The sequence below is a fragment of the Gavialis gangeticus genome, unplaced genomic scaffold, assembly GCF_001723915.1.
Source record: "Gavialis gangeticus isolate Ggan-Ray unplaced genomic scaffold, GavGan_comp1, whole genome shotgun sequence".
Lineage (NCBI taxonomy): Eukaryota > Metazoa > Chordata > Crocodylia > Gavialidae > Gavialis > Gavialis gangeticus.
This window is the reverse complement of record NW_017729024.1, coordinates 105587415-105611829: the sequence shown is the minus strand read 5'-3', so window position 1 is coordinate 105611829 and position 24415 is coordinate 105587415.

Here is a 24415-nt window from a genome sequence, read left to right as displayed (position 1 = left end):
AAAAAAAAAAAAAAAAATCATCCTGTAACCAAAGCAGTTAACTACAGATTTTTATCCATGGGTGAGAATTCAAGAGGAAGAAAGGGACGTGAGTAACTAGGTTGTAACAGCAGAAAGAATGAGATGAAAATTTTCAGGAAATTAAGATAGGACCTAGAGGACCTTTCTTTGATCCTTGCCACCCTTGCTATTATTCATCTTCATGTGTGGTATTACAGATGCATTAATAGTAAAGCTGTAATTCAGCAGAGGCTGCCACTGTCTGGGAATCATTTTAAATAGCATTTAGATGATTTTATGATAACATGATGCCCATTCAAATTATTATTAAACTCATCTGCAGTGGCTTGGGAAGAAAAAAGATTAAACTTTGCAAAAGATGATGTTTGTGATTGTTCTTTTAGCAATTATTCATTTAGGGGCATCTCAGTGTACATTAAGGCATCAAATAAATTGGCACTCACTAATTTTGGGCTATATTGAGATATGCACATTAAGTAGCTCAGAATAGCTTTATCTCCCATTTGATGCAGAAGGTTTTTGTTGGGGGAAAAATAATGGGTTGATATATTTCTTCAGAAGAGTGACACTATTCAAATATTTGCTGTGATGCAGAAGTACTTTTGCCTCTCTTTCTCAGTTACCTGTTAACTCCATTACAAAAAATCTCCAGTCTGATTTTGTAGATAATGAGCAAACATCCAATCACCCTGCCCAGCAGAAATGATGTTACAATAGCAAGTAAAAACTCAGCTTTGTTAAACTGTCGAGGATACATAACTGCAACTCCTACTGCAGAGGCTCAGAGGCCTGTGTGTACAGGTGGCACTAGAGCAGTTGTTCTCAACCTCTCTAGACTCAGGGTACCACTTGTTAAATTTGAGGCCCTGCTTGCAAATTACTATCTCTTAGTTTTCAGGTTTTTTTTTTTTTTTACTACAGAAAAATAATAGAGCAACTTTTTTGTTGCAAAGAGCTCGGAAAAGTCACAGCAGAACATTTTTAACACTATGGATTCCTCTTTGAAATGTCTAGGTTTATCTTGTGAATCATGTTTGCTTATCAAACAATGCTAACGTTGTGTAGGGTCCCGTGGCACCCTTGAAAATATCTCAAGCCACCCGAGGGTGCTGCAGCATCCTGATTGAGAATTACTTAAATAAGAGTCTCGCCTTGGTGGACCTGATATTCAGCTTGTAATACTTTCCAACTGGGTCAAAATGGAGTTTTACAATTCAATTTTGTTTTGTCTGCCAACCAAGGGAAGGACACTGAAAAGAACTTAGCTTGTTAGTAGAGTCCCCTATCCAACAGTAGGGCATACCAGGAACACATTCCAGCATGTTAATATGAGTGAGTCTTAAGCCCAGACTCTCACAACTTGCAAGCAACAGCCTACTAAGTCAAGTACCTTTAGACCAATAAAGAGCTTTGCTAATCTTTTCTCAGTTTAAATGGGACTTTCTGCCTTTCAGAATGCCCTTGTTCTTTGATATGGACAGGCATTTGCTGCTCTACAGCAATGGTCTGGCCATCCTCCTCTTCTTCTGGATTTCTGCCATTTATCCACTGGAGCTGGAAAACCTGATAAGGTGGAAAGGCCTAGTATGGTGTGTAGAACCACTTCCAGCTAAGAGAAGCTTAGCATATTTTTGCCCTACAGAGTAGGGCTTTCAGATTTCTGTTGGCCTGTTGTCACCGTCTCATAAAATCATCCCTGTATCTTCTCCCACACAATGCTTGAACATGTTAGGACATTCCTGAGGTTATGCGCAGAACCCTTTCCTATCCACATTGAATGTTCTCCTAAAGACTATTTTTTCACACTGTCTAGGGTGAACTAACTGACACATATACATTATGTTATCTTTCTGCTGCCTTTTCCCTACCCCCTGTCTGTCTTTGCCTTAATGGTGTAAGCACACTTTTGTTATCTGTGAGCTAGATGATTTGAATGTGCAAGTTTTGCACATGTTAAATAGCTAGCACTACCTTTTTGTGTATGTACAAGGGATTGGCTTTAGGCTAGCTGTAAATGTTACCATTAAATAGAAAAATAGTATTCTTATGTGACAAAACTCTGTTCTCTTCACCTAAACAGCAGCTTCTGGGGCTGCTGTAACAGCATGAGCTTGTGCTGCTGCCACTGAAATCATGTTTCATCACCATAATCGGCAATTGACAGCAATAGTTATCCGACAACCCATTTTCTATCTATGCTCTCTAAACAAAGAAGAGAAAAAGTTAAGAGGCAACTTGGAATCAGGCAGCTTAAATATCAGATGAGGGATATTGCCTATAAATGAATAATCTATAGAAGAAGAAGTAGCATAAGCAAGGTGGGGCAAGTGGGGCACCAGTCCCAGGAACTATGAGGGGATAACAGTATGGCCCTTCTTCCCAGGATTTTTTGCCATGCCAAGGGCAGTCCTGTGCAGCCCCTGCTCAGCCCTAGAAGCCCTGTATAGCCCCTGTAGTGCTGGTGGGGAAGGGGATTGAAACGTTATGCTTCCCTGCCCCAGAAGAAGGTTTTGCCAACAGAGGCACAGCCCTGCCCCCAGCTGTTTAGGTGAAGAGAACATAGAGTTTTGTCATATAAGAATACTCTCCCTTTCCCCTTCCTCTCCACTTGCACTTCCACCCCTACCCCCCCCCAAAGGAACTGAGAGGCTAAGTACAGATAGTCAAAAAGCCTGAGGCTGAATCAATTAAATCTTCACAAGTTAGTCTAAGCTGCATAGATTGAACCAATTTTGATTCCAGAAATGCAGCCACGTGCCTGTGGTAGCCGAGGCCATAAGCCAGGGGGTACTCCTCCCTGCTCAGCTGGAGCAGACAGGTTGGACCAAGGCATCCTGGGATGCTGGGAGAGTGTGAATTAACTTGAATCTGTAGGGGATCTGGGACAAAAGTTCAGTAAATTGAATTAACTTAAATCAATTAAGTCTGATACTACATCCATTCAGCTTTATTTTAAACCAGTTCTGGCCTTTTTGAAAGCAGTTTATGTGCACTGAACTTCTGTTGTATTACAGATTTAAACCAGTTTCTGATCATTTATACCAGTTCTGTCCCTAGCCACAAAGCTTATTATTCTTCTAAGAAAACAGCAGCCTTCAGCTACATTAGTTCAGTGTCCTTGTGTACAGCCTTGTGTACAGCGTCCATCTGTACCACCTTAAGCACAAATGGGGCTTAAAAGAAAAGTGATCTACTTTGTTGAAAGCTCCTGCCAGCTCATTCTTTTCTAGGACTCTACAGAAGACAAGGACGCTATTAGTCTATCTTCCACCACCATTTCTTCAAATCCCCGATTGACACCATCTGCTGTTTCTGTTGCTTCCTCTTTCCTTGCATCCTTTACAGATGTTGCAGCCCTAGAAATAGGCTTTTCAATATAGCCCCCCAGCTTGATTTTTTTCTAGAAGTGTGGATTTAATTTTTTTAATCTCCGTTTATTAGACGCTATGGAAAAACATAAGAAAAAAAGACACATAACACTCTTCCTGTGTGTTTTGTTAAAAACAAAATATACAAATGTTGGCAAACATAAATATGTGTAGTAATACTTTTATTACAGAAATAATGTTAAAATGAATGAAAAAATGTATCCACCAGCCAGAATCAAAATTAGATCTATTTACAACCCAAATGAAACACTTGCACTACTCTTGTTTATTATTTATAATAATTCTCCCAACAGACTTCAGAGCACCTTTGGCACAGGTGCTATATACACACAAATAGGGCTAGGTTTCCATCTCTTTATTCATGTTGAATTTTAATTCAGCAAATAAGGGAAAGTTGAAGTCAGTGGAACTATTTGGATAGGTTTGAAACTATTTAAGGCTAAACATAAGACTCTGGAACTCCATGGCTTGGTCCATATGGACAGGGGTGTGCTTTTGCAGCAGCACAAATTTGTGCCACTACTTTGTGCTGCAGTGCATGCCCCTGCCCGTGTACTTCGCAGCAGGACACATTGTCCCACTGATCCATGTGCTGCATGGGGGGACTGGCTGAGGCACTGGGTGGGGCACAGTGTACCTCAAGACAGGGGAGCAGCCTCCCAGGGCTGTCTGCTCCCCCATCTCCACATGCCTTAGCCTGGGGGCTCCACCACTCCATATGTTGTGGAGGAGGAGGGAAGGTAGGCTGGGGGGCTAGCTGGGGCACATGGTGCCTCAGTGTGGGGCTAGGCAGCAGGCAGCCCCCTTGCTGAGGCATCCTGTGCCCTGGCTAGTCACTGCCCAGCTGGCTGGAGCACAGTGTGCCTTAAGATGGGAGAGTAGGCAGCCCTGGGCTGACTGCTTTCATTTCTCAAGGCACACTGCATCCCAGCCAGCTGGTCTGCAGCTGCTGGGGTGCAGTATGCCTCAGTCCAAGGGTTCCATGTGGCTCACCACAGGGACTCCACTGTGGAGTCCCTGTGCTGAGGCACAAGGAAACAAGGGAACAGCCTGCCCAGGGCTGTCTGCCCCCCGCATCTTGAGGCACCCTGTGCTGGGGAGCAGCTGGCTGGGGCAAAGGGTGCCTTGGCAAGTGGGCTCTACACCATGTGGAGACAGGACAGCCGGCAGCCCTGGGCTGCCTGCCCCCTCATCTCCACATTTGTTCTGGCACCCGCCACTTGGGCATGGTTTGCACTGCATTTTTTCCAGCTTTATTTTTTTTTTGCTTCTGGGAAATCCCAGTAGCAAATTTTGCCCCAGTGTTGCACATTAGCAGCATCGTGCACTGATTAACATGCAACTCATACAGTTTGTGGCACTGCAAAGAGGTTTACAGTGCTACAAACCACACATGCCTGCATGTCTGGATCCAGCCCATGAGGACCAGGGTACATAAGGCAAACAGGTTATGACAGGGCAAGAAGCAGACAGATGACCCCTAAATTGATGCAAGTTTTACCAGTGTGGTTTTACCCTTGGTTTTTTTCCAAGGTTTTACAGGAGATCTGAGGAAGTCACACCAGTGCAGGGCTGTAAATTGCCTGCCCACTCCTTCACACAGATTAACACTGGTCTAAATATGTAGGGGCAGGTAATAAGAAAAAAGCTGCTCTGAAGCTTCTGCATTAAATTAACTAGAGAGGGAAAGTGAGGAAAGAGCTGGCCAGAGAAAGATAATCCTGGTTCATCTTTGCTTCACAGATGCAAATATATTTTTCTAGGCATGAAAACAAACCCTGATTTTTCAAACTCTATTGTGAAACAGAATTGTTACAAGAGTTATGTTTTCAGATAGAAAAGATTTTAGACTCTCTCTGCCCGTCTCTCTCTCTTTCTCTCTCATGTGAAGTGAGCACAGAGGCCTGGATCTCAGAAAACTTCCTTCAAATTTTATACATGGTTGAATCTGAGAGGTTTCCATGAACTATTTTGGCTTCAACAAAACAGTATTTTTGACAAAAATGAATGTTGACAAAAAGGTTCCTACCACCCTATTTTATATAAGGGATATTGAGGCACTGATCAAAGAAATGACCAGATTTCTGAAGAACCAGTTTAATGCCTTTGCTACAAGGCCGAACATTTTATGCACTGTACTAAAATGACTTAGAGTACAGGAACAGTAGGTATAAATATTTCAAGCTCCACCAACAAATTTCTAAAACTTCAATTGCTGTTAACTTCTTCCTTTCCTTTCTTTTTAACAACATATTATAATTAGCATGAGGGGAATTAATTCTTGGTCAGACTACTAGTATAAAGGATGAATTTGTCAAGATCACAAGGGTGTAAAGTGACAGAATTGTACCTTGACTGTAGTAACTCACAGGAAACTTGAAACAAAAAAATGTTTCCATACCAATAAGTCTTAGGATAGGTACCATATAGGGGTGCCGTGAATGTAAAGCACTTGTACATCCACACATGAAAACACAAAATACCATTGCTGGACCAAATCCAGGCATCTTTAACTCAATATTGATTTAATTCTAAAAACAAAAATCCCATGGAAACAAAAGCGCTGCCAGAGGACTAAGGAGAAACTAAAGATGTCATGACTGAGCCAAACAAACATAATTTTCTTCCATCATTTATGCACATTCAGGACTCCACTGAAGTCAGCAGAAATCTCTAATTAAAATCAGTACACATAGGATGCTGTTCTAAATTTAGGACTGTGTTTTAACCCTGAAAGTAAAGAAAGAATCCTTTCATACTCTTATACCCCCTCCCCCAGGAGTGAGTCCAAAATAGAAGCCCTTGTGCTTCTCTGAAACTAGATTTGTGAAACTGCCAGCTTCTCCAAAGTAGGAAAGTGAAACACGGAAGCTCCTTTTAAAACTTTACTGGTTACCAAAAGAAAGTGTGGACTAATTTACTCTGCTCTAGATTTCTCTTTCAATGAAAACCTGTCCTTAAGCCACAAAAATAATATTTAGGGCTAAATTATTGTCTGATGGAAGTTACTATAACAAGCTACAATAAGAGTTACATACTTCCAGTGCTATTCCTCTCCTGTTCACTCCTCTGCATATCAACCCATTCAGGTTTAACACTGGTTTAATCCCATCCATATGCTCACCTGGGTTTTAGAGGCAAAGTACAAACTTTCTAAAAGATTGCTTGCCAAGAGATATTACATCCTTCCTGGGTCTTAAGAAAACAGTTTTATTTAAACAGACACATCCATGAAGAGGTTCCCTATTCCCTCCCTACTCTCGTCTGGCACTGATCAGCAAAGAGGAGAATATTTTGGAAGTCCCTTGTTAAAATCCTGGCAGTACATCAGTACTGGACACAAAAGGAAGATTTGTCTTTATTCTGAACTATGTGTTTTGACAACTATATTAAGGAGGAAGACCAATTCTGACAGTTTTAGACTTACTGTATTAAACTACTTTCAGTTGTCAAACAGATGCGAGAGTTCCGTTTCTCCTTGCTTTGCATGTAGTAACTCAGTTTTTTGCTTAATCCCCAACAGAGATTTGCTATAGGAAGCATAATTTCATGGAATAGTTCCCCCATCTATTAAATGCTGCTTTGCTAGTGCATCGCCTGGTGACAATGCACAATCATTGATTTCTATACTTCATTGCATCTTCTGCCCCAAATCCTGCTGTTTTTATTCAGCCAAAGCTCCCATTGACATGGCTGAGGTATTTGGATTGGAAAAGGATTTCAGAGTTTGGCCTTTCAGGATCAACATGAATGGATTGTATCTGGTAAAATTCTGGTGTTTGTTTTAAATAACCCTCTCTGCAATTAAACCAAGATGTATTTCTGAGTTCTGTGTGGCTTTTTTTTTTTTCCTGGTGTAACCGAGTCCCTAAATTTATATGAAATCTATCTGGCAGTGGGATCAACTGCCATTTTGTAATGCAAAGTAAATACAACCAGGAATAAGGGAGATACTCATACTGCTGTTTTATAGAAACATATTTTAGATGCAGGGATAACAGAGCAGTAATTTTACAAAGGTCATTCAGAGAAAGTATAGAATTGCTTTTTGTGCATAGAAAAACATAACTCAATTTACTTTAATTGCCTTAAAAACACATCATTTCAACATCTGGAGCTTTTATGTCCCAGGGAGCTGTACAGAAGACCAAAACACACAGAACTCCAGGTGAGCCACAAACATAGCATTCTGAACCCTCAAGCCTGAAAAATTAGGGGACTCAAAAATGAGTGGAAGAGTGTTTATGCAAAACAGGGAAATATTATCTTGCTGAATCTTTAAAATCAACACCATTTAGATTTTACAGTGCAGACAGATTAAAAATTGGATTAAAAAAAATAATCAAACAAGCAAAAAAATATATATCCCTGTTTTATTATGAATGAAGAAACATGGTTCACACCCAGACCTGTATTAGGCTTAATCTTAAATTTGGACTCAAATCTGCATCTGAACAAGACAGAGCTGTGACAAGGCAGCTGGGCACCTATGGCAACTATGACAATATGCAATCATTCCTTATGGTGATTTCCAGCTCCCATCATACTACTGGTGTGGCTGTGGCAATACCTGCTATTTTTCTGTCTCCGCATACCTCGCAAGTTGCCCAACATTAGTTACACTACTGGAACAAGGTGTTCTCATGACATGAGGTGTTCTTTTAAAAGATCAGGGGAGATCTTGGAATGTAATTTCAAGAGGACAGTGCCTAAGTCAGATAGAAAAGGACTGTGTGTGTAGCAGGGGGATATTCCTTTCCCCAGTATCCTCTGAACATTTAATTAACACCTACTTCCCATATTTCCATTGGCAAGGCAATAGCAGTGGCATCGTCTTTCCTGTGACATGTTGTAGGGTGTTCTTGGTGTTTCCTGGATGTGGATGTTGGAGATTTCTTGAGTAAATGGCTGCCTGAAAAGGCAGGGACCTAGACTCAGTGGACCAGGTGGTTCTTTCCACCCCTATTGCTTATGCAAGCGTGGAAGAATGCTTTTTCCAGGTTTGGATCTGGCTCAAAACCAAAGTCAGTGGGGGAGTGAGGGGAGGTGCAATGCCTGAAGTCTGAATTTGGATTCCCTTTCCAAATAGGAAGGATTTGGATTCACAGTTCACCATTTGGCAAAACATTAATAAAAAATACTGGGACAGTGGATACAGTTGTCCTTCACTTTACTACCCTGCACATCTGCTTAATCTCAGTGACATGTGGTGATGAACACCATGTCAGACACTTAGGTTTGCACCAGTCCCAGGAACTTTCCTTTTTTCCAAATATTGAGGTAGAGCAATAGTGAAGATGGATGATGCCCATCCTTCTAAGCTGACTGTTTCTTCTGAGGACACTAGACTGTGCTGCAGTTCCTGTCAGCTACTTACAAAGCACTTTGAGAGCTATAGATTTAAAAAGTGCCATAATCAAAGATATAAATCATTCTGAATTTCAGACCTGACATAATAACCACTACCAGAAATATATTTGGTCCAATAATTAGGCAACCCAAACCAGCATTAGAAGCAGAAATCTTGCCAATAAAAAGAAGCAAACTCTGTAGGCCAATGACATTCATTTTTAACTGAAGAACTAAAGAATCACAGAACTTTCTCTGCAGTCATTAAGGCAGATCTAACCTTGCCTGCCAACCATTCAATCTCTTAAAAAAAACCAAAAACAAACAAACAAACAAAAAACACTGAAAAGGGTTGTTTTTGTTTTTCCACAGTGGAAGTGTGCTGGCTCTGTGCCATTGTATCCTGTGCAACTTTGCCACAGCTCATGCTAGATAATAGCCCATGTAAAAATAAACAATGGATTGCTGAGGAACTAAATGAATTTGTAAAGTTAAATGGACTCAAGAGGCAAATTTAACCAACACGAATGATCAAGCACACAATGCAGAGTTATCTGCTGCCATGCAGGACTTTTATGTTCTGTTCATGAGAAAATACCCTCTATTTCTTGAACCACACTAATTAAAACAATTGTTTACAGGCCTGAGGAAGCTTGTGTGACCAGGATTTTATTGCAGAAGTACTACTCGCAGTCAGATTTCCAGTGCTGAAGATATAAAAATTATTCCTGATCAAGGCACAGGAGAATATTGACATTAATGCAAGCCTGGCATTTGTCAATAGATTTCTCTCCAGTGAGTGGCAGTTCTCATGTAGAACAAGCAGTGCTGCTGTTTGAAGTGGTGGGGGGGGAAAGGCAAGAGATGACCTAACAATTCTGTCACACATGCCTGCTGACAAGTAATGGGTTCAGCTTCTTTGATATCAACCAGTTTGATAGAACCAAAGTCAGCTAGTCATATGAGACACATATATGAGATAAAGAGTGAGTTCTTGGGGGGTGGGAGCGGCAGGAGTGTTGAGGTTGCAGTCTTGCAAAAGGGATACTCTTCCGAAACAAGAAGGAACAATTCACATATTTTTCTTAAATAATGTAATTTTATATCATGCTTTTTATGTTGTTCAATACAGTATGGCCCAATCTTTTTGGCTGATGTGCCAAAAATTAAACTCTGCACCTTCCCCAAATGCCACTCTGATCCCCTTCCCCTACCTGATCTGCTGCTTTGCTTTCTGTTCCCTATCTGCTACATGCCACACACAAAGGCTGTCCACATGCCACATGTTGGCCACCCTGCTTTAATGCATAAGTAGCATCTCTTAGACTGTGCTGTACTTTTCTATGTACCAGACAAATTGAATCCATAAAGGTCATGTAAAAAACAAACAGCTCAGTGACTGCATCAAGGATTCCTCTGGTCTGCAACTTCATTCGATACCTTAATAAATACATTACAGAGGGTTGGGAAAAATGGATGGTACCACATTGCAATAGCAGAAAACTTATGCATGACTGTACAGTTTAAAACTGTAACCTAATGCTTGTGCATAAGGAGTAGAGTCAAGGGCCAAGGTGCAATCTTCAGCTGGGTACGTTCTCATGATTTGTTCTTTATCGGTTTTCTGCTATCCATCTGTTTGTATTTGTTAAAACAGCAATGGTCTAATCCCCTCTGTAATTAATGGTATGAAATTATAACTTTAACTTTGTTTTAATGAGGTATTTATTCCCAGGATAATTATATCTAATGAAAGACAGAAGTGTGATTGTATTCTAGCAAAAAGAAAAAGCAAGCAACACCCACACAAAAATCTATTTTGAAATTGTTGCCTTCTGCTTGGCACTTTATTCCTGCTGTTGCTTGTTGAACCCAACAATAGAGAAAATCTGAAGTATTTCCATGAGGTGAGCTATACAAAGCACTAAAGGACATTATTTGGATCTAAGATTCTCTCTTTGCCTTTGACGAAAGCAAAACTTCCCTAGCCTTCATGAAACAGTACTAGCAAACAGCTGCTTATATTTTTATTTTAATGCCCAATTTAAAGAGCTGACAGAAAATTCTGTTGGTTGTTCTTTACTACCTACCTACTACATCTAAATATTACCTCTTTAGCTTTACAGATTTTAAGGCCAGGAAGGCCATTAGTACCCCCAGAACTAGATTCCAACAACTAAACCTATCAGCAAAGGGAAACTGGTAGGAAGGAGTTTGATTTCCTTCCAAGTTTCTTTCTTGTAGACCAATAGGACTTTTCTCTAGAACAGGCATGGGAGTGGGGGAGGGGGAGGAATGCAGCCTGTGGCATGGGGGTCACAAATGGCATGGGCAGTCCCTGTACATGGCAGGCGGCAGACTGGGGAGGAGACAATCAGCACAGTGGCAGACAGAGCAGGAAGCAGAAAATAGAGCAGCATAACAGGCAGGGAACACAGGACCAGGAGCAGAAAGCAGAGCAGCAGATTGGGCAAGTGAAAGGGACTCAAGTGGCAGTTGAGAAGCGTGCTGGGCTGATTTTTGGCATGCCTACCAAAAAGGTTGGCCCCCACTCCTTTAGAAAGTGATTCTTTAAAAATATGTTCCAAGAGTCAAAGTTCAATTGTGTCTCCACAGTTTCTGGGTCAAATGCACTTGTTTCACATGTGGTATTAAACTGGGTCAACATGTCTTGGTTACACTTACATAACCTCAGCATCTTCCAGGAATGCCTATGTGATCTAGATTGTGAAATTTTGAACTCTGTAATGCATGGTGCTTAGATGAGTGGTCCCATCAGTGGTACAGTTTACGTGCTCAGATATGCAAGGAAGATTCTCACACTGACTGGTAGCAGAACCTCTACAATTTAATTACCTTAAGTCAGCAGTTTGCAAACTTCCTAAAATCCAGAACCATTTCATATAATTTTTTCTGCCACAGAACACCTAACCCTATCCTAAAAACAGATGGAGAGTCAGGCAACCGAGCATGACAACAGCTGTGCACTGCCTCCCGGACCACTCTGCCATTACCCCTAATCTCCTTGCACAATCCCTAATGACTTAATATGAAACAGTTTGAAAACCACTGTGTTAAGGTAAGGTTTGTATTTATTCTATTACTGGAACTTTGTAAATATTTCTCTTTAAGGATGCCTATAGAACCTAGCTTCCTTGCCATACAGCAATGCCATGCTAAGAAGAGTGAACAGTGATTTCAAATCACTAAAAATCAGAAGATGTGACTCTGTATATATATGTATATGGAGCAAACCTGTTAGGAAAGAAGGTCCAATTTTACATAATGACTTTTCAGTGCAGGGCCATACTTTAACATGGGAGAATGAGCAAAATAATCTGTAGTGTAAATTCCCTAATGAAGTAGAATTGAATGACATCTAATTTTACCAGGATAAATTTAACCAAGGCATCTTATTTTCTCATGTGTTCAGAGCAAATAAAGCTGCGTTTTAAGGAAGAATATTTCAGAATAAGAAGGAAACTGATAGTGATTTGAAAATAGCATGGGAAAGTCAGAAGAAGTAAAGGAACCATAACTACCAAGTTAAATTAATTATTTAGTTTTAATGTTATAATTAGAGTTCTTATAACCCGTGTAGCATAGTTTTATTATAGGAAATTTGCTACTTATATCAATAGCAGTAGGGTTCTACCTTGACAGCTTTGGCGCTTTCTAAAATAAAGGCCAAAAACACCTACCATGTAAATGGAAATCAAACATCTGCCCTTTACCTTTGGTAGATGGGCACAGTTGTGAGACACTGACTCTACAGACAAAAGCAAACCCATTTTATTGACCAGACAGGAGACAGTGGGATCACTTCCTGCCATTCTTTTTTCCCCCACTGCATTTCTCTGAAGACATTCGTTAGGAGTCAGGTCATACAAGTTGCTCTAGGCAAACAGACATAACTAGGAGGCAGCTTGAGACTACAACCTAAGTGCAAGTTCTTTACTTCTACAATACTTAGAATGACAAATGTGACCCACGTAGAGCTCCTGAGAGGAATAGTTTAACATTTCCTATTTTTGACACCTCAAGCCATCATTTTTGTCTAATATGGGTGAGTAAAACACTGGCAGATCAGAAAAGTGATATTTTATGCCTATTGTGAATATGTATAAGTAACCACGCTAGGTGCAGGACATCATTTCTTTTATTAAAAAAAATACACAAGCCTTCTATAAATAACACATCCTTCAATATCCATGTGGCACTTTTCTTAATAATTATAATACAATTAAGTGGCTTTTTTTCATGAGGTTAACTCAATTCAGGGAGTCGCTTGCAATTTGGCTTCAAATTTTAATAATGAAAATGCCTATTAACATCTGGCAGGTGAGAAAAAACACTTTGTGTAACACGAAGGGCATCCTAGGGTCGGTGTGCCCTCCCCTAGCGCCCCTCTACCATGCCAAGTTTGCATTAAAGCACCCTCGTTCTCGCCCGCCACGTCTTGATCTTAAATATATTAAAGGGAGGCTGCCTCTTGTCTTCTTGGTCACAGTGCTCCTGCTACCCTGTGTCTTGCTTCTATAATGGGGGTTCCGGGCACCTCAGCTTTATGGGCGATGCACGGCTCTAACCACCCTGTACCACGCCCCAAGCCTCACTGATGTACCGGACATTGTTTGGTCCATCTCGCAACCGCGCCGCACGGGCGCTCATCAATCACTGCCCCCTTTGCTCTGGGGCTTCTCACGCTGCCCCCTTGCTCTGGGGCTGGGGTCAGTGCACCCCAAAATGCTGCACCCACTCTGGCACCAGGGTCCCCACACTCCCATGGGTCCCCTATTAGGCCTCCTCCAACCCCTAATAGCCTCACCCAAACCACCGGTGTAAACAACAAACATAAAACATATGCCACTGAGCTATAACAAATTCTAGCCACTTAGCTGTAACCTCCTTTGAGCCACCCCACAGGTACTCCATTTCTTCCCCAGTATCAGCCTGCTTGTGCTGTCCCGCTTCTCCGACTTTACTCACTTAGGCAGAGCATCTTCTCCCTTGACAGCCAGCAGCCAACTCCCCCCAGCCTCAGGCTTGTGATTTTTATAGGCACCAGGCCCTGCCCCTTCCGTCCAGCTGGCCAGGCAGGTGCGAGTCACTACCCTCATTAACTGGTTGTCCCCGCAACCTGCACCTGGGCCCTTGTCTCTGCTGTCAAAGTAGCAGGCACCTTAGTGCCCTGCTACAGACTGTACCCTTTATTTATGATGCACATTATTGTTATTATTAAGGAGAAAGGCTATCTATTAATATAATATTTTGACTTTTAGATTATGGGCTTGATGCTCATTTTGGTGAAGTCAGTGACAAAACTCATATTGTCTTCAACAGGAGCTGGATCAGACCACATAATTTAAAATTACTTCTGCTTATCAACCATATTTTTTCTGTTTAGTTTAACTGAATAATTAATAAACATATATAACATTTCTAACCTATCTTTATTTTTCTAATTATGCTTGGTCTCTGCTGGGGAGAAAAGGAAAGGAGAAAAAATAATCTCTCTTGAAGATGCCACTGCCTAGAGGGTATATCATATTCTTAGGACTTAGGATAAGGAAAGGCATGCTGGACTGATTCCAGTTGCTTGAGTTATAGAGGGGATATCCATTCCCAAAATAGCTTTTGTGGCTGTTACATGCCTATTGACTTTAATTAAAAACAGACTGATTTTCATTCATTACTCCTTTTTCAAGTCTTCCTTTTCCAGTTACTGCTATATTTTCCGCATTTTTTTTTACTACAGTGTAGTTCAGTACTGTAATTAAAGGGCAACTTGGTTGTACACTGCTACAGAAAGGAACATTTTCTTCCCTCTTCAAAGCTAATCTCTTAAATTACTCATTAGCTTGATTCAGCAGAATAGTACTTTAATATTCCACCTATAAAGTTTTGAGAAGGTTCTGTCTGATTTTGTCTAGTGTGGATGTTCATGAGAGAGAGATGATCCATTCTTTTAGGGATGTTTAATTCTAAAAGAGAAAAGTACTGGAATTATACAACTTTCCCCCTATTGAACAATACTTTTTAAAATCAACAATACAAAATAGACACCCCAATAATGGAAACTTTTCTGGACATATCCTATGATGAACATGGTTTATGTTATGTATCATTGGCTTAGAAGTACAACATTCTGAGAATAAGATCTTTAAATACAAAGAGCATGTCTCAAAATATAGCCCCTAACATCTATGAATCCATGAATATGTTCCATTTGTTGGGGCTTTTTTACTGATATTCGTATTTCATAAAAAATTCCTCTCATTATCCTATGTTTATGACATCAGCTGCATATACTGAAGATGCCAGTTGATATATATAGCTTGATTCTGTAAATCAGCATGTACATAGATGACAATCAGAGAGATGTATGGATTGTGGGGATATGGGGGTTTAGAATAAAAAAAATGTCATTGGACATTCAGAATATAGATATAGGATTGTGGAGAGGCATTCAGGCCACCCTTAGATTACTTGGAAGTTCTTTTCATTTAAAATGATAATAAAAAGTATGTGTAGGTTGCACAGAATAAATAGAAATAAAAGGAAATTCAGCCTGTTTCATTTGGTTTCCTAGCAAAGCTATTAGGAATGAAATATTGATAATAAAAATGAAGTTTGCCTCTTCACAGGCCATTAAGCTATACAGTGCATGTGATAATGTCAGGGATCTGCTCTAAAGAAGCCTATTGTGGCTTCTCAACTAGCGCTTGAGACAGGCTATACTTAATGGGCAATTCATTACAGTTCAATATGACTGGTACAATTTGTCTCTAGCTACAGCTGCAAATTACCTTGTGACAATAGTAACCTGTTCCTTTAATTATATTTTCTTTACTACAATTGGTAAAAGAATCAAAAAAGAATTAAAACAGAGGAATATGCTGAGCATGATGGCTGTTTCTTTGCCAAGTTGTGTTGAAATTGCTTGGTGGACTAACAAATGCCCTCTGAAGCACTTGACTAAAGGTAAAAGCACTTGATGAAAGTCACTAGTTAGTTTCCCTTAATGTAAACTAGCATGGCCCATTATTTACTTTACTTCTACAACTGATCTGAGTACTAATGTAGCAGCTACATTTAGACAAATAGTGACACAACTGAATATTTCAGGGAGCTGTGTCCAAATCTCCAATGGGGTCAAAGTGGAAGGGAACTTGAAGGATCCCACCCTTTAGGGTATAGATTGTGTTGATGTGTTCTCTCCCACCTTGAGAAATAAGAAACCAAAGCTGCAGAAACCAATACTTGTTTCCTATTCTTTCTCAGAAATATTGCTGATATATCCTTCATTGTGTCCATACTTGGCCCTGTGATAGAGATACCTCTGCAAGCAGCCACACTGTAAAGGCAAGACTAAAGCACAAATGGCTTTCTATAGTGAAATGCCCTGGCAAGGAGTCATATTTACACACCTACTGCTCAAAAGGTCCCTATTGCTTGACTGGTGTTTCCAGGAATTGTTTCAAACAACAAGCAGCAAACAAAAACAAAAACAAGCAGAAACAAGAACATATTTATGGAAATAAGAATTTTAAGCAAATCTTAGAGACTATACATGGAAAGTGGATTACAACATTTTAGAAAAAGTATTTGCTCTAAAAACCTGGTTTGAATAATTACATTATCTAACCTGGTGATTCTCAACCAGGCTGCTGTGGCACTATTAGATATGCAAACACTTGCACATGACTTGACAAGATAAACCCAGAGATTTCAAGATTTTTGCCATACTGGCAAAAACTTTCCGACCTGTTGTGGTCTTTCTGAGTTCTTTGCAACAAAGGAATTTTTCTATTTTTTTCTATAGTCACAAAATGCAAAAAAAAGTGAAGAGGCAGAATGTTCTGTGGGGTGCCATGTGACTAAAAAAGCTGCGAACCACTAATCTAATCAACAAAAGGAAGAAAAGACACAATGTAATTTGTATATGTCCAATCAAAACAGAAACTCACAACTCTAGAAGGGTTTTTTCTTTTGATATGTTCAAGAAAATCTTTTCAGCCATGTCTGAGGCATGCTTGTATGGGTGGAGTTAGAGAAAGGGAATAATAGTTAGCCCACATGTTTTTCAGTACTCTTTTGCATGCAAATAATTCAAAGCAGCTGAACCTGAAAGCTCCAAATATGTTAATTATATGGGAACTAACCCCCGCTTCCATGTTTTAAATAGTTCCACCAATACAGTTATTCCTACAGTAAGATAGAGACCGTTAATAATGATAGCCAAGTGTGTGATTATTGGAACATGCAGAAATTACTGTTTCTTTGGAAATAACAATTGGCTACTCACTTTTGAGATGTTTTTCTTGACAATTCATTTTCATTTATTTTCATTCAAATTGTTTCAGTCTTTTTTTTATATTGGTTATCCTTATTTGTTTGGATTGCATCTTGGCACAAATAGACCCCGACTGAGATCAATCCCCCACTGAGCTAGGTGGTTCTCACATATAATAAGAGCCCAAAAAAGCTTACAATCTAAATAAAGCAAGGGTGAATAAAGTATTATTGTCATTTACAGAAGTGGAAATGAGAGACTGAAATCTGGGACAGAGCTTGGAGGAAACCAAACATAGATTTCCAGAGACCTAGTCCACTGTCATCATACATAAGAATATTCAGCCTCTCCCACTGAATAGCATTTACACTAAAATTAAAAGGAATGACATTTTTCCCTTAAAAATATGCTACAAATAAATCATCCTACCTTGTACCTTAGCTGAAGTGTTTCACCATGTAATAATTTGCAGTTTTAACAATGACCACTCCTGATATGCAGGGAAATTTGAACCCAAGGCCTTCAGAACCTAAGAAGAGAACTCCACAATATAAACTAAAGAAGGAGATTCATTAGCCATCCACTACTACATTATTATTCTCTGTGTGCATTAGTCACTAGAGGAGGGTTAAGAAGCTGTACAAGCAAGGTTGCTGTACTGCTGCCTTATATACAGAGCAGGCCTTAGGGAAAATGGTGCCCTGGGTGAATTTATATTTTGGCACCCTCCCCTCCAGCCCCCAGAGTCAGCAGCACTGCTGCAGGCAGAGGCAGGTGTGTAGGGGTGCAAGACACAGTTGAAGGGGGAGGCAGAGCTACCTGCACTACACAGCCTACCCCGCACTTCGAGCTGCTGCTCAGGAGGAGCTGCATCAGGCAGTGTGGATGACTCCACCACTCTGCCAGACTGTGCCTGCAGTAGCACCACTGACTTGGGGGTCTGGACACTGCTCTGTGTGTGTGTGGGTGTGGGGGTGTGGTAACACTCCCCTGACCAGAGTGTCCTGGGCGGTTGCCCACTTCACCCACCCCTAAGGCCAGATCCGCTTACATGCACGGGGCAGATTTTGCAAGAACTTTTCTGCTTTTGATATCATATTCTCAGGTTGTTATATAACAGAAGATAGAGATGCATGTTAGGCATTTTTCCTGATGAGAGAGAAGAACCAAATATATTGGAGCTATATCAGAGCATGGTATAGTGTTCTAAACACATTAAGAAATATGAGGGTAAAACTGGAGTAATTTTACTTATTACCCCCAATTTTACTTATTGCCCCCCCAACCTCCACCTTCATCTAGTGAAAATGAAAAATTGTAGTGGCCCATCTAAATTAAGATATTTTGGCTAAGTACACAACTTAAAGATGATTTTAAAGCTTTTCTATAAAGGCTTCAATATGATTGTCTCTACAGGTCAAAGCTCCTATTTTGCACAGTGATAGAAATATTTTCCGCCTTTATCCCCACTCCGAAATTGCCAAAAAGCAACAGCATTTATGCTAGAACCTCAGTGTTGAGGAACAGAGCGCCATGCTCAGCCTTAAAAAAACCTGGACAGTATCATACAACAGGCTAATAAGGGAGAGTGCCACTGTTGTCATGAGCACAACAGTGTATATACTGTAAGCTGAGAGAGAACATTCCAACACAGAGGGTGTGTCTACATGTGCATTTATGCCAGTTTAAATTTACTGCACAGTAAGTGGGAATAAGCCAGCATCTACATGTGCAGGCATTAAAGCCCATTAACACTAATTTTAGTCCCAAGTCAGTCCACACACACAGTGTTACTGGCACAGTAAGGTGTCTACATGTGTGTAACTCCCAGTAACTTATCAGGCATAAATTTGATACCTGCATGATGCTGATATTAAATTTACGCTCAAGTCGGCATAAGTCACCATATTTACTGTACAGCATGGAGACTTGTGTAGATGCCTGTTCGTACTGTGCAGTAATTTCAGTTACTGTTCAGTAAATGTGAATGTGTAGACATGCCCAGAGTTTTACTAACTCCTGACAGAGGACCCCACACCACAATACCAGAAGGATTTAAATAACCTCTTAAAGATCCTACCTCTGGAAATACAGAAGAGAATTACTGCTCCCACCTCCCAGGAACCTAGGCCAGGCAACTTTTACTTATTACCCAAGATCCACAAGTCTGGCAACCCTTTCTTTAGCATTGGCACCATCATGGAGGGAGTTTCTGGTTTTGTTGACTATCCTATGCCACTGGAGCTGGAAAGACATCACGGATTTCTTAACTACCTCTCTCAGTTTATGAGACATCAGTGAGAGTTCTGCCTACAAAAGCACAGGATTAGGTCATAAGTTTGGGTGTTTTTTTAATTGAATTCAACACTATTACTGAACCATACCACAGAGTGCAGAGAAGAGCATTGACATCTTTTCTGAACTTTGTGACACAGTGAAATGACAACATTGCATCTTTACGAATTGCATTAGAGATATTAATCACATTACTTAATCCACTTTTGGATAGCATGAGACTTCACCTAGGATGTTTGTGTAAGAACCTGAACAGAGTAATACAATGTACTATTTGTAAGAAAGATGGTGTAGTGAACAGAGCACTGCCTTAGTGCTTAAGAGACCTCTTTTCAGTTCTGAGTTCAGCTACAAATTTTTGGTACAACTGTGGGCAAATCATTTAACCTACTTTGTGCCTCAGTTTCTGAGCTGTAAAGTGGGGCTAATGCTTCCCTAGTGAGGAGTAAACTCTTTAATGATTATGAGGAGCTCAATGCCATAGTGATGTGGACTAGTTGAAAGACTATGATGAACGATCATATGAATGATCTATCTGAGCTAATTGGAAATCAATGTAAAAGGCACCTTCAACACTAGGAGAATATGTAAGCAACTTCATCAAATAAATAGTTTTTCAAGTCAATATAAAGTTGCTTACTTAGCCATTTTTCTATAAATTCTTAAAAATTAAAATATAATAATTGCATTAGAGATGCAGATTTCCCATGCTGGATGTATACAATCGATGTGTATTTGAAAGCAGAAGATTTTACTGGGAAAAAAAAAACATTTAATATTAAGTCTCATCAGAAATGTTATAAACTGAACAGAATTGCTGGCAGTGTTTTCCTCTTCTCTCTATGGGAAGATCCAATGGAACTGCTGGTAACTCAGCTAAATGGAGCAGTTTTATCTTGACATACTGGGATTTTGGTGTGCATTTTATTAGTGGCAAATGGTTGTTGCATGCTGTAACTCTTGCCACATTGAGACAAGACATACAGTACCTCCCCCCACCATATTATAAACCACTAAGATTGATTTAAAATGGGCTAAGATGCGGTTGGAGTTGCTTGTTCAGAATTTAATTTGACTCATCAGGTACAATATGGCTTTGATTTGAAGTTAAACTGCTGCATTTTCAATCACCAGAGCTGACTAGTGCTTTATAGTAAAAGTTGGATTGATCAATACAGATATAATCTCTTTTATAGTCCTTATCTGCTGTGTTGAAAGGGTATAAAAATAAATGAATTAACCAAAAAATAAATGTAATGACATTATTGTAGACTTGGGGTAGGAGGAGACATTCCCGACTGCATCAATAAAAAGGACTCCATTCACAATAACACCTTTCATCTAAAGACTTCAAAGCATTACATGAGCTCACAGCACTTCTCTGAGTGAAGAAAATGCTATTAGTCTCAGTTTTCACGTCTGTAATGTGTGGCACAGAAAGATTAACTGATTTGCCTGTGGGCAGTTTGCCCACAGCAACAGAGCTGGGAACAAGCTCAGGAATCCAAGTTCAGTTTTCAGCTCTCACCAGTACACCACATTTTATTCTCCACTGCATTGCAAACAGCTGGATTTACATCAGGCCCAGGTCTACCAAAGGGAGCTTGGAGGGTCCCAGCATGAGCTCTTTTGATCACTTGTATTTGACTGAAAACAAATGTGTCGTGCTAATCAATACATGTCTAACCCAGAAGAGAAAACTTAGTCATATCAAACTGAGGTGGAAGCAGCCACTTCAGCTGTTTATGGCTTAAACTCACTGAATGCAATGGGGCAGAATCACAAGCTGTGATTCTGCAAACATTCATACACATGCTTAGTTCTATGCCAATGAGCAGTCCTATTGACTTTGGTAAGACTGCTCATGTACCAAAGTATGGGACTGGGGCCTAATGAACTTTGCAGTTCCAGTACTCAAAATTTGCTTTACATTCGATGGTACTTCAATGAGAGAGCTGGGGACAGCCCTATGGGTCCTGTAAATACTGTTGGTTAGCTAGAGCTTTCTCAAAAATAAAGGTTAAAAAAGTAAGCTTTTTTTCTTATTATCCCTAGTCAAGCTTATGTTATCCCAAAATAACTATGAGCCAAAATAAGTAATAAATAAAACATAAAAGCAAATGTGAGCTTTGCAATCACAGCCCAGTTCTATAGAATTGAGTGCCAACTACAGTGACATTTTTTGGAAAGTGTTTAGATTCTGCTTCCTTTATAAATGCCCAGGTCCTTTCTACTGCTTTTAATTGTCAAGAATCAATATTTTTAGATTTACTCCCCCATACCCACTCACCCATCTGCAATCTCCTGGGCAAAACCCTCCCCATATTTATTAGCAACTTGTCAAAGCTTTGATTGAAATATTGGCTTTCTGGCTTCAACAACTACAGCCCATCCTGCAATGCAATGTGCAATTTTAGAGCAGACCTTTTGTGCCTGTGTACAGTCCCATCAAAGCCACTAGGACCACATGTAGTTTTAGTCATTCTGTTAGTGTATCTTGTTGCAGAACCCGGGCCTGAATCGAGAAAGGGAAACACTTGTATTTTCTTCCTTTAGAAGTTAGTATGTTTTTTTTAAAAGGCATCTTTCATCGGACACTGCACACCACATAGGCACTGTCAGAGCTACCTCGTCTAAATTGCTTTGGAGATAGAACATTTTTAGCTAGCACATGTCAAAATCTATCACCAGGAATGTAAACCTTACAATATTTTTTCATACCCTTAGCCATCTGAACAGAAACCCTAACCACTAAAGTGTCAAAATGAGACAGATAATGCAATGAATTTCCCTGAGCAGGGACAGGAAAAACAAACACAGCCTTTTGCTCTATGAATGTCATCTAGCTAAGCGTGACTGCATAGCCTGGAACTTTGTCTTTCTGCACATCTTTTCTGCCCCACTGTTTATTTGGTCTATTTAAAAACTTCTCACAGAGTCTATTTGTTATGTTTTTGTTTGTTTTATTTAAACTTTCCACATAGAATATTTTGACTTTGTATCACTAGTGAAGAGATAGATAATATTGCAGGAAAGTATCACGTAATACATCAAAGGACTACAAGATCACAGCAAGTTGTAAAATCTTTCAGTGGTATTTCAACCCTAGACACAGGCCTTGGCAAGAATTATGTGAAGCATAAGGACAAATACAAGCAGTCAGTCGATCTACAGATTATTCAACCCCTCTCTTTTCACATTCAGGCATGAGAGTATATACATGAACCTTTCTTCTGTGAAACTGATGTGTGCTGCAGTTTTACAGTACAAGGTGCACAGTGACCAAGTGCAACTTAACTCACTGCACACCTTCATTGTGCTGTTCACCCCTTGAATAATTTAGCCAGTTAGACTCTGTCTGCTAAGATTCATTATACAGGCAATGCACTCCAACCTATAGAACCAGCTATTCCAGTAAATCTGTGCTTTATACTGCTACGGTATAATCATCACCATCAGAAAAACAATGTATGTAGATAAATGTATGGTATTAGTGGTATAACTGTTCAGACACTTAGTTTCTGCAAGTACATCTAGATCAGCCGGGGAATTACATCGCTGACTGACATACCAATGTTAGCAGAAGCATGTGGTGGAGATCAGGCTTTGGGCATTTCACATGCTTAGGGTCAAATTCTGGCCGACTTCCTTACCCGTCTTGGCCAGATGTGCACAAACCTCTTTGCTGCGCCACAAACCACATACCGAGCATGTTAAACCATGCATGACACTGCTAATTTGCAGTGCTCAGACAAAATTTGCTACTGGGATTTCCCAGTAGCAAAGAAAAGCCCCTTGAATAGAAAAGCAAGGCAAAGCACACCAAAGTGGCATGTCCTGGAACAAATGCAGAGACAGTTTCTGCACACTGTGGACCCCCCATGCTGAGGCACCCCTGTGCCCTAATTAGCCTTTCCAGTTGGCTTCCCAGCTGACTGGGATGCAGTGTACCTCAAGATGGGGAACCAGGCAGCCCTGGGCTGCAGAGTCCCCTCACTGAGGCATCTAGAGTCCCCAACTCAAGGCACCCTGAGCCCCAGCCAGCCGTGGAACAGCTGGCTAGGGTGCAATGTACCTCGAGATGGGAGAGCAGGCGAACTTGTCTCAAGGCACACTGCACCCCAGCCAACAGGGAAGGCCTGCTGGGGCACAGGGTGTCTCAGTGCAGGGGCTCTGAAGTGCACAGAGATGGGGGAGCAGGCCCTAGAATGGTTAAGAGATTCCAATTTCTGTAGCCAATGACATCCACAGGAGTCACTTCAGGCTGTCTTTGACCCTGTAACCTGAATGCTCAAGAACTGAATTACATGACTAGGTCAACTGGTAGTGATATAACCTGTGTTCAGGGGAAGAGTTGAATTTCATGCCTCCAGAACCACAGCATGACATCTGAACTTCTCAGCCACTGCCCTCACCCTATAATACACCCTTTGAAATTAAGGAAGATTAATCAATTTCACCTTTGATTATGAAACTTGTACAGTTACAGGTGGGTTGAGGACTTACTGATACGCAACAAAAAATATTTCTAATGACATCTACAGCAGTTCTGCAACAAGGACTCAAGAGAAGTATATTTCAGCATCCAGATACATGGGACAGACAGATAGACAGGGAAGTAGGAACAAGGACCTGAACAAGGACAATTCTTAGGCTTTAGCTAGACTACCTATGGACCCCTTACACACACTGAGATAGCAAACAAGGGTGAAAAGAAACGATGATCTTAAACTACATATGCATTTCACCTGGGCTCATCAAAGCAACAAAGAGAAATTGGGTACCTAATTTCTTTTCAAAACTGAAAATCCCATTTTGTGTGTATAATGCAGCAATAATAATACTTTAGATATAGGGCCTTGACATATAAGGGTTTGGCTGATACGTTGCAAAATACAGAAGTACCATATTTCTTCAAATATATTTTCCAGGTATAGAATCTAATTATTGGAGAATTGCCTTAAACTTGTCCCCCCTCTCACTGCTACAGAAAGGAAAATATATCTGGGGGGTCAAGTAGCTCCTTTGCCCTTGACCCCCTCAATTTCTTCCCCCCCCCCCCCCC